This window comes from Silurus meridionalis, chromosome 8, assembly GCF_014805685.1.
Source record: "Silurus meridionalis isolate SWU-2019-XX chromosome 8, ASM1480568v1, whole genome shotgun sequence".
Classification (NCBI taxonomy): domain Eukaryota; kingdom Metazoa; phylum Chordata; class Actinopteri; order Siluriformes; family Siluridae; genus Silurus; species Silurus meridionalis.
Window position 1 is genome coordinate 23,848,431 of NC_060891.1, and position 18,970 is coordinate 23,867,400.

The following is an 18,970-nucleotide window of genomic DNA, read 5'->3' on the forward strand; positions in this document are numbered from 1 at the left end:
CTCTCCAGGCCTTCTTTTTTCTCTCTGCCTTTAAATTAACTGCTAGGAATATGGCCATGGACTATGGACCCATCAGCCACTGCACTAACACATGAATGCTACATGTCACTTATAACTGACACCTGTACCTCCTCAATCTTATTGGCACATATATATGCACCTTGTCTTAAGTTTGTCTTCCGTAAAGGGTAATTCCTGTCTACCTACTGCTGACACTATTTCTCAAATATGCATTAAAGTGCTGTGAAATGGTTTCATTTGCATTTACTGGGTTAGGAAGTTGGGGTCAGAGTTCAGGGTCACTGGAATGATACCAAGCACAAAGTATTATAGGTCTTGCTCTTCACACTACACACTTGCACACTGTCAGAGAACCACCAGTCATGCCCCCTCCAAACCTCTCGCTCAGCCTCTCCCTCCTATTAATTACCTGCACCTGTTTCCCATTAACCCTTCACTCGCCGACTGATCTACCATATACCTTAGATCATCCGGACTACCCACTGCTCCTGCGATCTCCTGAGTTTCCTATGCTCCTCGCTATACTTCTTGTGACGTACGCTACAGCTAATTTTATTATTTCCTGCACTTCCGTTTCTGATTCTCCTGTGTCTGCTTCCGGTTTCTGTCGTCTGGTGTATCCGTGACACACACACTTTTACACGTCCATGTCTGTTTTTTCCAATCAAGGCTTACTTGCTCTTCTCTAACCCAAAGATTAGTATCCTGTGGAAAACATTGAATGCAGCAAATCTGACCAGGAGGCTTCCTAATGACACTGGAGATCTAATAATGCCAGCGGTGAGAATCTCTCTGTACGATGTACTCTATGAAAACACATCGAGCAATATCAAACAGCAAAGAAATTTTACAACTTTTTTGTAATCCTGCAATATTATTGTACATCAAAAATGGATTCTGATTCATGCAGTTCACACCTAGGCCTTCAGTGGTGTCTGACCTGAACCAATCTATATATTAATACCATTATTATGACACCACAGCTATAGAATCCATCAATACTATACCGAAATACAGTATAACAGACCACTGCATCACAGTCAGATATCACATGCAGTGAGTGATGCCTGTTAGGGGGCATAAATCTAACAAGAGCCTATACTATTTATTTCTGCTGGTCATATCCACAGTACACACTCACGTCAATTTATATTATGAATATGCATGTAGGACAGTTGATTTGATTGGTTTGTTCAATGGAATCACTCTCAGAAAAAAACAATATTGACGTAAAATCAAGTTGAAATTGAAGACAATGTCATGCAATTAAGTTTGTATAATATAAGCACCTTCTCTCTTCTTCGTCTTTTGGCTGCGCCTTTTAGGGGTTGCCACAATGGATCATCTGTCTCCACACTACTCTGTCCTCTACATCTGCCTCATTCAAACCAGCTACCTGCAATTCTTCTTTCACCACACCCAAACCTCCTCCTTAGTCTCCTCTTTTCTTCCTTCCTGGTGGCTTCATCCTCAGCATTCTCCTACCAATATAGCCCATGTCCCTCCTCTGCAAATCATCTCAATCGGGCCTTGTCCCTAAAACGTCCCACCTGTGCTGTCCCTTGTTTCTAATCCTGTCCATCCTTGTTACTCCCAATGAAAATCTCAACATATTAAGCTCTGCTACCTCCAGCTCCACCTCCTGCCTTTTACTCAATGCCACTGTCTCTAAACCATACAGCATAGCAGTTCTCACTACAGTCCTATAAACTTTCCCTTTCACTCTTGCAGATACTCTTCTATCACAAATCACTCCTGCTATCACCCTGCCTGCACTCTTTTCTTCACTTCTCCAACACACACTCCATTACTCTTCACTGTTGACCCCAGGTACCTGAACTCCTCCACCTTCCCCACCTCTTCTCCCTGCAACCTCACCACTCCACTGCCCTCCCTCTCATTCACACACATGTACTCTGTCTTACTCCTACTGACTTTCATTCTTCTTCTCTCCAGCACGTAACTCCACCTCTCCAGGCTCATTTTAACCTGCTCCCTACTCTCACCACAAATCACAATATCATCTGCAAACATCATAGTCCACGAAGACTCCTGTCTGACCTTGTCCGTCAACCTGTCCATCACCACTGCAAACAGAAAAGGGCTTAGAGCTGATCCTTGATGCAGTCCAACCTCCACCTTAAACTAGTCTTTCGTTCCTACTGCACACTCCACTGCTGTCACTCTGTCCTCATACATGTTCTGCACCACCCTTACATACTTTACATACTTCTCTGCCACACCAGACTTCCTCATACAATACCACCTTTCCTCTATCGGCCCCCTGTCATATGCTTTCTCTAAATCTACAAACACACAATGTGACTCCTTCTGACCCTCTCTATACTTCTCCATCAACATTCTTAAAGCAAATAATCATCCAGCACCTCTTCACCACCACAAGCCCCTGTCTGACCTCTTTCCTGAATCTCAAACTACAGTCTTCCTTCTTCAATTTCCACAATCCTATTCTTCTTTCAGTCCTTAGTCTCCTCCTCTTCCTCATCTCCAAAACCATCCTACAGAACACCATCCAATGCTGTCTAGCTTCACTGTCCTCCGCCAACACCTTACAGTCTCCAATCTCCTTCAGGTTGCCTCTCCAGCATAGAACATAGTCCACCTGTGTGCACCTTCCTCCACTCTTATATGTCACCTATGATCCTCCTTCTTCTTAAAATAAGTATTCATGTATAATATAAGCACCATGACAGGATAATCAGATTTTGTGCAGCCCAATGCAATACTAGTTACTGTTAACAGTACAACTTTATGTCCAATAAGTGATTTATTATTTTTTTAATTGTCATAAAAAAATCTTGTTGCCCACATAATCCATTTATGGTACATCAAATGTTGTGGAACGTCTATTATATAGGAATATACAAATTCCTCACATTATAGCAGCTATAAGCATTTGTTCTCTAGCCAGAATGTGCCTTTTTTTGATCTCTTAAAGTGAAGAAAAATACAACTGTTTTTTTTCAAAATCTGCAACTCATAAAAAAGCCTTTACTTTATTCCTTACATTTTTAACTTAAGGTCAGGATTATTCACAAAGACTAAGCTTATCACCCTCTCTGTAGCGTTTTTAAAGAGGATAATAGAAAGACACATTTTTTATTTATGGCATTTGGCAGATGCCCTTATCCAGAGCAACTTACTTTTCTCTCATTTATACAACTGAGGAGCTAAGGGCCTTGCTCAGGGGCCTAGCAGTGGCAGCTTGATGTTAGAATTTGAACTCATGAGCATCAGATCCAATGTTTAATGCCTTAAGCACTAAGCTAATGCCCCTCCACAGCTTACTGCTGTCTTTACTAACATTTATCTTCACAGTGCATGTTCGTAATGATATTTCCTCAATACATGCAACACAATCACCATAATACATATAGCACAGCTTCACCAATGCACCACACTCATGTCATATGATCTCTGCACCTGATTTACATTGTGTTCAGTGCACCTGATTTACATTCACTTGTGCACCTTTCACAACATTTATGGTCTCATGTTTGCTGTCCATGGTTCTTGTTGTTTTGGAGTTCCGCAATCTAGTTTATGTTTACAGTGTACTGAGGCTTTTGTGTTTTTGGTATACACACACTGTAGATAAAATAATTTGCACTTGCATCCGTCTTCTGAGTATTTCAGGACATTTTACCTCTGAAATTAAAGCTATGAAGCACTAATATAAAGCACTTAAACTGGAGAATCAAGTTAAGTCAAAAGCTTTTATTGGCATTTCAACCATATATAGCTGACGCAGTATACAGTGAAATGAAACAACGTTTCTCCAGGACCCTGGTACTACATATAACAACATAGAGCTACATAATACAACACAGAGCTCAGGACTAAAAATAAGTTGTCCTAGCCACATAAAGTGTATCATGTGCAACATAATGTAAACAGTGCAAGACAAAACAGAACATACACAAAATACGTTGACCAGTATACACTGTGTATAAAATGTTATGCAGCAGCAATTGAGTAAGTGTGCAAAACAGCATGTAAACAGTTATAATATGGATGGTGCTATAGACATGGATGTACAGTACAGACCAAAAGTTTGGACACACCTTGTGTGTCCAAACTTTTGGTCTGTACTGTATATATATATTATATTATATTATAATGTAGATTCACACATTGTAGATTCACACTGAAGGCATCAAAACTATGAATTAACACATGTGGAATTATATACATAACAAAAAAGTGAACTGAAAATATGTCATATTGTAGGTTCTTCAAAGTAGGCATCAAGAGAATGCCAAGCGTGTGCAAAGCAGTAATCTAAGCAAAAGGTGGCTACTTTGAAGAACCTAGAATATGACATATTTTCAGTTGTTTCACACTTTTTTGTTATGTATATAATTCCACATGTGTTAATTCATAGTTTTGATACCTTCAGTGTGACTCTACAATTTTCATAGTCATGAAAATAAAGAAAACTCTTTGAATGAGCAGGTGTGTCCAAACTTTTGGTCTGTACTGTATATCTTTTCACTTTAATTAATGTTAAATACATCTCAATGACAGAAAACGTTAAATTAGAAGTTACTCTATTATTGTGCAAATTTAAGTTAGTAGGATTTTGTATTCTTGCTGATACTAGTGATGGTCTTCATGAATGATTCATTCATATAGAACGATTCTTTAACGTGATTCAGAATAACGAGTCGTCTCAAAGAGTGATTCTATCATTTTCTACTGGACGCGTATGAGCAAAGCATCACAACATCTCCGTAGGCTATGTACAGGAAAGTAGTAGTTTATCCCATGAGTCCTCTCTGAATTGTTTGTTCTTTCAGCACGTGACAGCCATAGACGCTACACAATGTAATAGATCCGGGGGTTTTTGGTTCAAATCTGGACATTATTGTTACAAGACGCTGCATAATGCAATAGATCAGGTTTTTGATTAAAATCTTGAAATTATTGTTACAATATGTATGGGAGTCACATGACAAAAGAACTAATGACACAGACCAGAAGATATGAGAGGTGAAAAATGTATGATCCGAAAAATTTATGATCAAACTCTTGATGTCACCCAAATGAGGATGGGTTCCCCTTTTGAGTCTGGTTTTTCTAAAGGTTTCTTCCTCATAACAGGGAGTTTTTCCTTGCCACAGTCACCATGGCTGCTCATCAGGGATAAATGCACACCGTTCACCTTAACTGTTGATTTCTGTAAAGCTGCTTTGAGACAATGTCTGTTGTGCAAAGCAGTAATCAAAGCAAAAGGTGGCTACTTTGAAGAACCTACAATATGACATATTTTCAGTTGTTTCACAATTTTTTGTTATGTATATAATTCCACATGTGTTAATTCATAGTTTTGATGCCTTCAGTGTGACATAGTCATGAAAATAAAGAAAATTCTTTGAATGAGAAGGTGTGTCCAAACTTTTGGTCTGTACTGTATCTGCAGCTAAATAAATTTTTTCTTCGCTGTCAGCCACTGTGGAATAAAAAAGCCTAACAGCTCTGCAGTTTGCTACAGATGCAGTTTGTAAGCTCTGACTAGCGCGCTCTCTGAGCTTCCAATCATAGGACATATTAATGCCAATATGATCTGACGCCATCTAGGGGGCTTAAAGTGGCAAATCACAATCAGATCAATTAAGCAAGAGCTTCAATCAACATAGAGTATAATTATAGTCCTGCTACATGGTCCGGTGTCACCATACAAAAATCCAATTAGTTAAGGCAACAGTTTCAAACAAAGTGTATTTTATGCTGTAGTTGTCTGCACTGCTAATTCTGAAGGCTCATGGCAGATTACTTTGATGCTGGCAATCCGAAATCTGATTAGATACAAATTCTAGCAAAAACTAGAAATTGAAAGTCAAAACTCAATCTAAGCAGTCCATACCCCAGGAGACCGTAGGGCTAAATTAGCTGTGTAGGTATAAGTTTCTCTTCTCTGTCAATCACAAGCCATTTGTACAACTCATGTGTGAGAAAGAAGGTAGAAAGTGCTTTCTTCAGAGTGCAGTATGTTTCATGATCAGAATATAAAAAGACAAGTCTGGAGTCATATATATTGGTTTTAAATTGTGCTTTTGTTTCTGGTGTCTCTGCCCCTGTTTTGCTATTGGTCACTTTCCTATTGTGTACACCTTTTTTTGTTAATCTTTAAATTAGTTTAGTTCCCCCCCCCTACCCTTCTGTTACTTTTGTTTATTTGAAAAGTCAATGTTTGTGGTTTTCTGCCTAAATCTCTTTCTTTTATATTTATTTTCAGTTTTCTGAGTTCTTGTCTTTTCATATATGATCACAGGTTTTGCTTCTTTACTGATACCTAACCAAGGCCTCTGCTTCTGATTTTTTTTAAATGATTTATATATAGTCTTTAATTAGAGTGCTTAATTCCTCCCTCCAGCCACAAAGATGTATTGCAACCAATTTTAGCTTTACACAGATACACCCTATTTATGAGGTTTATACTAATGTTCACTCTAAAAATGCCTAATGGTGATAGTTATAATGATAATGTGTACGAATGCAGAATAATGACCCCACTTCTATGAATTAATATTAAAGAGGATGAAGGAGAAATTACTACACACCCCTATGATTGCAGTCTGCATCAGCTTCTACCATACAATCTACACGCAAGAAATTTCAGCTCATTTTATTTATAGCTGTATTGAAATAAAAATGAAAAAAATAATTAAGTTAATTTCTTTCTAATTTATAACAGTTTCGCAAAGTAGGATCTCAACTATTAAAATGCAATTATGCAAATATAGTAAGATTTAATATCTGAATGTCGTAAAGGAGAGACGCAAGAGGATGCAAATGCAGTTTTGAGTTTTATTAAAGAAACTGGCAAACAGATCCAAAATGTGACGCAAATGACTGAAACAGAAAATAGCTTATAAAAATAAAAAAATATATATATTTGTCATGACATGTTTTATGACAGGGGATTACATTTCCCATAAGTCACTGCATGTCATATTTATTGTCAAGTGACTTCCTGCATCTGAAGCATATTGTCTTGTATTTAACACTTGAACAAAGACTTACCTCACTACACTACGCTCAGTGTATTTTGTTTGGCATTTATGGCTTTATATATATATATATATATATATATATATATATATATATATATATATATAGTGAGGAAAATAAGTATTTGAACACCCTGCTATTTTGCAAGTTCTCCCACTTAGAAATCATGGAGGGGTCTGAAATTGTCATCATAGGTGCATGTCCACTGTGAGAGACATAATCTAAAAAAAATAATCCAGAAATCACAATGAATGATTTTTAAACTATTTATTTGTATGATACAGCTGCAAATAAGTATTTGAACACCTGTCTATCAGCTAGAATTCTGACCCTCAAAGACCTGTTAGTCTGCCTTTAAAATGTCCACCTCCACTACATTTATTATCCTAAATTAGATGCACCTCTTTGAGGTCGTTAGCTGCATAAAGACACCTGTCCACCCCATACAATCAGTAAGAATCCAACTACTAACATGGCCAAGACCAAAGAGCTGTCCAAAGACACTAGAGACAAAATTGTACACCTCCACAAGGCTGGAAAGGGCTACAGGGAAATTGCCAAGCAGCTTGGTGAAAAAAGGTCCACTGTTGGAGTAATCATTAGAAAATGGAAGAAGCTAAACATGACTGTCAATCTCCCTCGGACTGGGGCTCCATGCAAGATCTCACCTCGTGGGGTCTCAATGATCCGAAGGAAGGTGAGAAATCAGCCCAGAACTACAAGGGAGGAGCTGGTCAATGACCTGAAAAGCGCTGGGACCACCGTTTCCAAGGTTACTGTTGGTAATACACTAAGACGTCATGGTTTGAAATCATGCATGGCACGGAAGGTTCCCCTGCTTAAACCAGCACATGTCCAAGCATGTCTTAAAATGACCATTTGGATGATCCAGAGGAGTCATGGGAGAAAGTCATATGAGTGGTCAGATGAGACCAAAATAGAACTTTTGGGTCAAAATTCCACTAAACATGTTTCGAGGAAGAAGAATGATGAGTACCATCCCAAGAACACCATCCCTACCGTGAAGCATGGGGGTGGTAGCATCATGCTTTGGGGGTGTTTTTCTGCACATGGGACAGGGCGACTGCACTGTATTAAGGAGAGGATGACCAGCGCCATGTATTGCGAGATTTTGGGGAACAACCTCCTTCCCTCAGTTAGAGCATTGAAGATGGGTCGAGGCTGGGTCTTCCAACATGACAATGACCCGAACCACACAGCCAGGATAACCAAGGAGTGGCTCTGTAAGAAGCATATCAAGGTTCTGGTGTAGCCTAGCCAGTCTCCAGACCTAAACCCAATAGATAATCTTTGGAGGGAGCTCAAACTCCGTGTTTCTCAGCGACAGGCCAGAAACCTGACTGATCTAGAAAAGATCTGTGTGGAGGAGTGGGCCAAAATCCCTCCTGCAGTGTGTGCAAACCTGGTGAAAAACTACAGGAAACGTTTGACCTCTGTAATTGCAAACAAAGGCTACTGTACCAAATATAAACATTGACTTTCTCAAGTGTTTAAATACTTATTTGCAGCTGTATCATACAAATAAATAGTTAAAAAATCATACATTGTGATTTCTAGATTTTTTTTTTTAGAATATGTCTCTCACAGTGAACATGCACCTACGATGACAATTTCAGACCCCTCCATAATTTCTAAGTGGGAGAACTTGCAAAATAGCAGGGTGTTCAAATATTTATTTTCCTCACTGTATATATATATATATATATATATATATATATATATATATATATATATATATATATATATATATATATATATATATGTGTGTGTGTGTGTGTGTGTAGGTGGACACCTGACTATGAAATTCTTGTGTGTGTCTATTCCACATTTCGTCCACATTTGCTGTTATAATAACTTCCACTCTTCTGGGAAGATGTTCCACTCGATTTTGGAGTGTGTTTGTGGAGATTTGTGTGAACCCAGCCATTAGGGTTGCACAAGCCAGTGCCGGTCCCAAGCCCGGATAATTAAGGAGCGTTGTGTTAGGAATGCATCGAGCATAAAATATGTGCCGAATCAAATATGCAGATCACAAATTCATACCGAATCGGTCGAGGCCTGGGTTACCAACGACCGCAACAGGTATTGTTAGCCAACAGGGTACCAGTGGAAATTGGGCTACTGTTGGCTAAAGGAGGAGAAGGAGAGGAGGAAGACGTCTACAGAGACAAAAGGAAATGGAGAATTGTAGGAGAGTGGAGGTTGGAGTTGGTATTTTAAATGTTGGTACTATGACGGGTAAAGGGAGAGAGGTAGCTGATATGATGGAGAGGAGATATTTTGTGTGTTCAGGAGACCAAGTGGAAAGGGAGTAAGACCAGGAACATTGGAGGTGGTTTTAAACTGTTCTATCATGGTGTGGATGGAAAGAGAAATGGTGTAGGGGTGATTCTAAAGGAATAGTACAGTAAGACTGTAGTGGAGGTGAAGAGAGTTTCTGATAGGGTGATAAACGTGAAGCTGAAAGTTGAAGGGGTGATGATAAATGTCATCAGTGCTTATGCTTCACAAGTGGGTTGTGGGATATAATAAGACCAGTTCTGGAGTGAGTTAGATGACGTGGTGGAGAGTGTAGCTGGAAAGAAAGATTGGTGATTGGGACAGACTTTAATGGCCATGTTGGTGAAGGAAACAGTGGTGATGAGGAGGTGATGGGTAGGTATGGTCTTAGGGAGAGGAATTTGGAAGGGCAGATGGTTGTAGATTTAGCTTAAAGGGATGAGAATGACTGTGATGAACACTCATTTTAAGAAGAAGGAGGATCATAGGGTGACGTATAAGAGTGGAGGAAGATGCACACAGATGGACTATGTTTTATGCAGGAGATGCAACCTGAAGGAGATTGGAGACTGTAAGGTTTTGGCAGGGGACAGTGTAGCTAGACAGCATCGGATGATTGTCTGTAGGATGGTTTTGGAGGAGGAGAGTGAGGACTAAAAGAAGAATAAGATGTTGGAAATTGAAGGAGGAAGACTGTGGTGTGATATTTAGGGAAGAGGTCAGACAGGGACTCGGTGGTGATGAAGAGATGCTGGATGATTGGGCAACTACTGCTGAAGAGAGACAGCTAGAAAGGTACTTGGTGTGACATCTGGAAATAGGGAGGAGGACAAAGAGATGTGTTGGTGGAATAAGGAAGTGCAGGAGAGCATAAGGAGAAAGAGGTTGGAGAAACAGAATTGAGCTCGACAGAGTGATGAGAAAAGTAGGCAGGAGAACAAGGAGATGCGACAGCAGGTGAAGAGGGATGTGGCAAAAGCCAAGGAAAAGGCATATGAGGGTCTGTATGAGAACTTGGACACTAAGGGAGAAGAAAATGATTTTTACCGATTGGCCAGGCAGAGGGACCGAGCTGGGAATGATGTGCTGCAAGTTAAAGCAATAAAGAATGCAGATGGAAATGTGTTGACTAGTGAGGAGAGTGTGTTGAGAAGATGAAGGGAACATTTTGAGCAGCTGATGAACAAGGAAAATGAGAGAGAGAGAGAGAGAGAGAGAGAGAGAGAGAGAGAGAGAGAGAGAGAGAGAGAGAGAGAGAGAATGTTGGATGGTAAGAAGGAAGTGAGAGCAGCGATTAAGAGGATGAAGAGTGGAAAGTCGGTAGGACAAGATGACATACTGTAAGAAGCGTTAAGATGTTTAGATTGGTCAGAGAGAATAGAATAGAATAGAATAGAATAGAATAGAATAGAATAGAATAGAATAGAATAGAATTAGATGATGCTTTAATATTAAAAAATTGAAGGAGTCTCCAGGGCTAGAGAATACTGCTGAGAAATTAGAGCACCTCTTACCTTGTCAATACTTTGGACTGTAGTCTGCTTGTATGAATAATGATTCACAATTCCTGCATGTTTTGTTGGTATAGTACGGATTCTGTTTTTTTTTTACTCTCCTGATTAAAGAGGTTCTGCACTTGCATTAACCTGCTTCTGGCCCTCATTTTATTATAGCTGCTCTTTCCTTAATATGCTTTAAAGACCTTGTGCTTCGTCTTCATTTGACCAATCTAACTAGAAATAGATTCACACTTCTTTCTTACCTTCAATTAATTCTGACAGCGAGGCTTTGTGTACCTTCCTTACACTAAAGGAAGATTCTATTACAAACAAAACCCTGTTTCCAGCACAAAGGGGAACCGGGGTGTCTCTTCATTAGGAGGAGGAAGGGGAAAGAGAAACAAGGCCAGTAGCTTAACCCTCCTCTTTATGCATGTGTATGTGAGCACTTGACAATGTTTGCTGTTCAATTACTCGAGGTGAGCAAAGAGACAAAGTGTGAAAATTGATTTGGTTGGTGCACTGTGTGGTGCTGTGCACTTAAGATTGTTTGGACAATTTTTTTTTTTTTGCTGGTGTGTGTATAAGATACTTGAGAATGGATTTTGCAAAGTGAGATGAAGTCATTTAAAATTCAAATTTTCTTAAACACTTAAGCTTTTTTCTTTAACCATTGGCATGTTCCATTCGCACCAGAATTCTCATGTTCTCTATACTGTATAAGGATTTCTTTCAGGTACACTAGTTTCCTTTGCTTAATTCATTGATCATGCACTGAAATGGGTTGCCCCCCAATCTTTCCCCAAGTATGTGAAGAATATGTGGTATGGATCAATGGATATTCACATTCTCTACGTTTAGCTTGGATCCCTTTTAATGAATGGTAGAATATTGTGTTCTAACCCTAACCAATTTTGGTTTACAACTATGCCTCATCGCGAGATACAAGATGATTCCATGCATGTTTGGTTTTCATTTTGCATGCATATTGCAAAAGCTGGCTCAAAACACACACATTGTGCATTTTGTAATTTTGGAATATCTGTCACTTTCCTTTGTGTTCTCAGGATCCCCAAAACATGCTATTGGTGGATGATGACTGTGTGTGCAGTTGTTTGATGTGTGATAAAAGCTTTATTTTTGTTCCTTCCTTATGCCCAGGTTTTCAGAGGATCCAGGATAGAAAATGGATGAAATCTGTGCTTAAAGTTTGCGGTGAACACGTGTTCCTTTTCAGTGCAGAAAACATTCTTGATCGGGATCAGCCACAGCTTCTGATGGAGGCATGAATTAAGCCTGGTTTTACACGCATGGCACTTGGACGATCTATTATTATCAAGTGCCTGCAAGGAATTACGCACGCGTGTCTTGGTGAACCTGGATCACAGCACCTTTATATTTGTGTTTCTTCTTTTGAAGCAAAAAAAAGATCGAAGGAGAAGATTGGAAAGGGGGAGGGAACAGTGTGGAACCCCGAAAGTGTTCGTGTGCAAGAGACCCCCGTGTCGATCCGCAGCGTCAACCGATAGCAGAGGCACTAAAGGGGCGTGAGACGGGACGGGTGCGCACTTGTCTCAGTCTCTCTCTCTTTCCGAAAAAAAGAACCTCTCGTTTTTTTGTGCTGTATTTTACGCAACATTCTCTTCTATTGCTCATCTGATGGAGTGAAGCTTTATAAGCGCTTATAATCTCACTGATATTATTTTTTTTTTGAAAAGTGCGGCGTGGGAGCGCTGCGTTTACGCACCGCACTCGTGAGATGATGCGCGTCTGGATATTTCCCCTGCAATGGACTCGAGTGTGAAACGTGATGACACTTCTGTGGATCCGAGACTTCAGTCCGATCGAGTGAGAGAGAAAGTGAGTAAAACCTATCCTGCTGTAGATTACTGGTCTTTCCAAGTGAAGCCAAACCGGGGAGAAGCGAGAGGTGAGGATGAAGTGGGGTGAGGGAATGAGAAGAAATCTTGATCACTTTTTTACTTCTAAGTTATTATAAAACTTGTTTTTGTTACTTCTTAGAATCACTATTAGCCAGTCTGAGTGCGCATCCGCAAGTCGGACTCATCATAAATATCACCATGGACCTCAATGTGTCCAGTCGGTGGGCATGCCAGCACTACAAAAAAATCTTTAATGGATGTAATAAATAGCAGAAATATTTAAATAAAGAGAATTATATTTTCCCTTTTATGCACAATCATTGCAGTCAGTGTATAGTTTTGATTTGTGCTAATTTCTAGACTATATGCCATTCCCAATACAGATTTACAACTTCTGCATGCAACAAATATATAAATATATTGAATATTATCCATTTCTTTAACACAAAAAAAGTTTAAATGGTTCTTATCATCCATTTTAGGGCATCTTTCTGGTATAATCAATTTGTTAAAGAAAAGAAAATCTTGTGTGCTTGAATTCGGTATATCATATTAGCAATAAACAATGCATAATAAATACAGCTATAATGTGTTATGCATTTTTTAAACATGACTAGAACATAATTCATAAACTCTTTATTTCTTTCTTTTTTAACAAAAAAGAGATAAAAAAAATTCAGCATCATGTAAAAAAATCCTTAAACCCAAAAAGTTGTCAAGGATAGTGCAAGATGATGATCCAAAATATTGAATATATTAAATATTCAGTTTTTAGTAATACAGTGTCAAACATGAATACAGAACATTAATAGTGATCACAGCCAGGGCTGGTGTGACTGATGATCAAATGAACGATTTTCTATACTCTGGCATTCCCTGATTCAGCTCAGTTAATGTGTATGTTTAGTGGGTGTGTTAGAGCAGGAAAAAAACCATTGTGTGCTCAACTCCAGTGTTTAATCTTTAACAAATAATTGAGTGCAGCAGTGTTACAGGTATACATCTCGCTTCTGTAAGTGTAATGTGAAAGAATAAAGAGATTAAAAAAGATCGATTAAAAAAGATCTGGACTTTCCATTGTCTCTGCAATATGACTGTCAGCATGATTCAGAGAAGGCAGATTCAAGTGTAAATATTTTATCAAAAGTGCAAATAAAACCTAATAATAACTAACACCATGAAACCATAATCGAGCATAAAGATGAGGACCATAAAAACTGTGGGAACATAAACATGACACTATGCACATGACACACAAGTCACCCAAGTCTATACACTATATATGATTGCTAAATAACTAAAAACATGATTCGGGTGCAGAAAGATGTGTGGCATGAAACTTAAAGGCTGATGGAAAATCTAGTTCTGAGTGTCTCTTGGCAGAATCCTGACAGTGATATTTAGGTTTATGGCATTGTGGAATGCCATAAACCTCGTTTCCAGAGTGGCTTAATTATACATCTGAATAGTGGAAGGTTAAGGACCATGGATAGGGGCTGAGATTTGAACTCAATTATGGGATGATGTCGAGCAAAAAGTTATTGCTACCACTGGACATTAATTCTTTTCCTAAAACAACACTTTATGAAGGGATGATGAACATCTGAGCTTCAGCTACCAAGCTACCACAGTGGCATTAATGTTTTATCATATTAACATGAAGAGAGAGAAATAATATTGGTGAGGAAATGATTGTTGAGGCTGGCGAGAAAATGATTGTAATTGCATTTTAATGCTGATGTTCATGAATGAAATGAAACATTGATATATTAGAGATTAGTCAATGTGCAGCTTGTATAGCTTGTACATGTGTGTGTGTGTGTGTGTGCGCTTTTGATAGATACTGACCACTGCAAGCATTTTTATCACACATATTTGATTTGAGATTTTACTGGAACGAAGCACACACCTGTAATCATGATGCATCTTTCTCCCTTTCTTCTCTCTCTCCATCTGCAGTGATTAAGAGATGCATGTTTCTTGTCAGTCACTGCTGATGCTTTAGATGCCTTTGTGTTTTTTTTGAAGACAGAGTGAATTCAAAGGCATATCGATGAGAACTGTGCAATCTGTATACAATTATTTGTCTGTGTGTGTGTGTGTGTGTGTGTGTGTGTGTGTGTGTGTGTGTGTGCTGAATGAGGACACACAAAGCTCACCTGAAATCCATTCGCAGGTCCATTGATAACAGGCTTGCACTCAGGGAAAGACCGATCACTCATCCCTGCTGTAAAGTTAGTGTTAGTTACTGCACTGTGTAAAAACTAATTAACTTTAATAGAGAGCAGTCAATTTTATCACCCGCAACTATTTCCCCAGATTCATCTTCTCTCTTTCAATCTCTCTCTCGCTCTTTCTCGCCCGCTCGGTCTTCTACTCTTGAAGTTCCCATCTCTTTTCTTTGCTCTTTCAGTCCCACAGCCAATAACTTCAATTTTTCGAGAATGCTTGTTCATAGGAGATGCTGATAAAGTGCACGGCTCATTAGTCATAAGCAATCTAAAGCACTGTTACCTCCCTAAGTTGAAGGGAAAGTAGGTTTTGGCCTCAAAAACCATTCCCATGAAGCAAATTAAACAAATGTACACCATGTACACCTCGTTTTAAAAAAAGTAGTCCGTCTGAAAAATACAAATGGTGTATAGTTAATATTGTCATCATAATGTTCCAGACAAACACAGAAAAAAAATGAATGCTCTTTTCTGTTCCTCCTTCTCTGAAAAAACAAAACATTTATGGAGCAAATATAGGCCAGGGTGAGTCCTGCCCCAATGGGCCTCTATAAGCATTTATTACAATCTCTTTTCTTTTTATATATAAGGGTCAGTTATTGTGCCATGTGGGTAAGCAATTACCTTTAAGCAGCTGACAGAAGGGTATAGGAACTCAAAGAGCCAAATCTTTAGCACAGTGAGCAGAAAAGCATCTCAGAATGCACAGTGTCATATACCTGAAGACGGACTACAACAGCAAACAGTCACATTGAGTTTCCTACTTTTTAACCAAGAAGATAAATATGAGGTTACATTGGGCACAGATTTTCCCCAGACTGAACAATTATGCCCCACTCAAAAGATGCCAAAAAGATGGGGTAACTAGAAGCTAGGAGGGGCAACTCCTATAGGATTAGGAATAAGATTGCTAATCAAATTAGGTATATTTTGTAATTGATTTGAAAAGCAGGTAACCTACACTATATGGACAAAAGTATTAGGACACCTGACCTTTTCTGTCATATGTGTTTTTTCTTCTAACTGTTACCACCAAGCTGGAGGCGCACAATTGTATAGGATGTCTTTGGATGCCGTATAATAAAATTTTGCATTCACGTGAACTTGGAAACCAAAAGCTGTTCCAGCATGGCAATACCCCTGTGCACAACGCGAGTTTCCTGAAGATATGATTAACATGGTTTGGAGAGGAAGATTCTCAGTGGCCTCCTCACCTACATCAATCCCTGACTTTAGTACTACCCTTGTGGCTGATGAACACAAATGTTCATAAGCACAATCCAAAATCTAGTGGAACATCTTCCCAGAAGAGTGTAGGGAATTATATGAGCAAATTGGTAATAAATGTGAAATACGATGCTAAAAAAGCACACAGCATGCGTATGACCAGGTGTCTGCAAACCTTTGGCAATATAGTACCGTATTTTTCGGACTATAAGCGGCTACTTTTTCCCACCTTTTGAACCCCGTGGCTTAAACAACGAATCGGCTTATTTATGAATTTTTCCTGGGTTTTTCCCAGTTTCACAAACTTCAAGCCAAAAAAACTGAGCCCCTTAACATTAGACCAATGAAATTTCCAAACGGAAACGAAAAAACGCACCTCACCTGTGTTCTGAGCTGCACGGCATCGGGAGAAAAAACGTTTTTTTTTTTTTTAAACGCACGACGATGCCAAAAGAAAAACTCCCGAGAGAAATTGTTGTGAAAGGAAGGAGGAAGACAGTGAACAATGACTTTCTTGGTCGGTTACTGTTTAGATACAAGCCGTTGTAGCGCGTTGAGTCTGGGTGAAGGGAGAGCTCGCTAACTCCAGTTGCAACAGAAATCATATTAGCACAGACAGGTTTCCAAAACTCGTGCTTTTTTATTTTTCTTGGCAACAGCGTTACAGGTTAGTCAAAGAAACTTAGCAATGAGCATCAGAAAATAATAAGGACATATTTCTCGATCTTGCACACATGCAGTAATGCACTATTCCCAAAATGCCACTCTGCTCTTAAAGGAGTCACAACATATTATACCAGTGTAACAGACACTGTCGTTAAAGCCTGTGTAAAGTTAATTAGTTTTAATGTAGACAGGTGCGGCTTATTTATGTTTAAAATAAAAATCTTTGTCATATTCGGCTTATATATGGGTGCGCTTTATAGTCCGGAAATAACGGTATATTTACTGTACATTTTTATATAAGTCAACTAATGTGATTTTGTATGAATCTGTTAAATCATATGATTACCTTCTGCATCTGTTTCCTATATAACCCTTCTATCATTTACATACCAGTTCACTCTATATCGTTCGTCAATTATTTTTTTTCCATCATTTCCATGTGCAGTTCTTGAGTCTGGTTTCCTCTGTTTGTGATATCCAGTTTGACTCTGCTTCTGCCCTGGTATTTTTTTTATCCTGATTCTCCTTCCTTGCACTAGTTTCCCAGACTGTTTGACCGTAGCCTATTTTTAACTTGGACGCCATGTGCTGATTTGGGTTGTTGAATAAAAATATCCTTAGGTTTATATCCACCTGGCTTTTCTTTATGAAATACATTCATGATAAAATGCATGTATGGTTTATAGAGTAAGCATACAATAAATAGTCATTGTAATCCATGGAAGGCTGGTATACATTTTTCTGCCCCCCAATACAGTCAAACTGCACATTTTAGAGTGGCCTTTTATTGTGGCCAGTCTAAGGCACACCTGTGCAATAATCATGTTGTCCAATCATCATCTTGATATGCTCACAAACACAGATTTAGACAGATTTGTGAGCAATATTTGAGAGAAATGGGCCTTTTGTGTACATAGAAAATGTCTTAGATACTTTGAGTTCAGCTCATGAAAACGGGGCAAAAACAAGTGTTGCATTTATAATTTTGTTCGGTGTATATAAGCTTTTATTCCTTATAATTCAATCGAAGTGATTGTTAAACCCTGATATACCTAAATATCAAAGAATTCTTGTTTTGGATCATTTTTACTCCTCAGACCAAAACATGGCCTTTTCCTTTTTGTCTCAGAGGCATTTCTTCCCTGGAACCTAGCCTTACAGCCACACTACGTTATCACAGAAACAGTTCTTGACTCCTGGCATCTGAGACAAAAGCACTTTTCTTAAGCCTTTCACTGGATATGAAACAATGTGCAGCCAGAAGCTCTAGCAGATTCACCAGTGCCAGCCTTTTTTTCTTTTTTCTTTTGTGAATCTGAGAGTTTAGCATGGTTTTGCGCTACACGCTATGCCACTTGAAGCTTGGAGCACCAAATCTGCTCGGCTTGACACTGGATTATTTTCATCAGTGCTTTGTCAGCTGATCACTCAGCCATGTACATCTGTCCCCCGTTCAGCTCGGTGCTCCTCTCTGTGCTCCGGCTCTGTGCTGAAAAGCCCCCGGAGTAAAACCTTGACAGAATTCCAGGCTTTCCATCTCCTTCACTGGCTGGGATGAGGGACGTATTTGTAAAGCTTGCAATCATTTCCTTTTGCCCATTCTCAGAGCCACCATCTATGTGTTCTCTGATCAAAAGGATGATGGAAAGTATGTGCGAGCAATTTCCTCTGAGAAATCTCTCTGAATATCCAGAGATTTCCTCTCTATCTTTGTGTCACTTACTGTGCCTAGAAGAAAGTGTTTTTTCTGAGTTTTGAAACGTGGACCTCTGGGTTGAGTTTTATATTGTGACTCTGTCGTTGGTGTTCCAGCCAAATGTCTCGGCATGTGACAGGAGATTGCAAAAGTACACACATCCTTCACTTAAGTAGAAGTAGAGATATTTATGTTTTAAAAGACTCAAAGTTGAAATACTGACAATACTTTTTTACCCAAGTTAAAGTAAAGCACCCAACTAGCAAATATATACATCTCAACAAATGTTCAAAAGTCCTCTTTTTTTATTTTTAGCCAAGAAAACATTCTCAAACTACCCTCAGAGAAAAAAGTTATTAAAGGGATAGTTCACTTTTAAAAACGAGAAAATTCTGTCATAAATTCTTTTCT

General features: G+C 38.9%; 1 protein-coding gene across 6 annotated transcripts in view; it reads left to right on the forward strand.

Moving 5' to 3' along the window:
- The first annotated feature begins 491 nt into the window (after window positions 1–491).
- htr1d (5-hydroxytryptamine (serotonin) receptor 1D, G protein-coupled) overlaps window positions 492–18,970 on the forward strand; it is a 61,312-nt gene continuing 42,833 nt past the window's right edge. Inside the window, exons 1-4 of one of the 6 annotated variants that reach the window (XR_006926694.1) lie at window positions 492–556; window positions 718–801; window positions 12,276–12,716; window positions 12,879–13,012. The gene's annotated coding sequence lies outside the window, so the exon portion shown is untranslated. Of the gene's footprint in view, window positions 557–622; window positions 802–12,275; window positions 12,717–12,878; window positions 13,013–18,970 lie in introns of those variants that run through there. The other 5 variants (XM_046855911.1, XR_006926693.1, XM_046855913.1 and 2 more) reach the window with 5 other exon arrangements.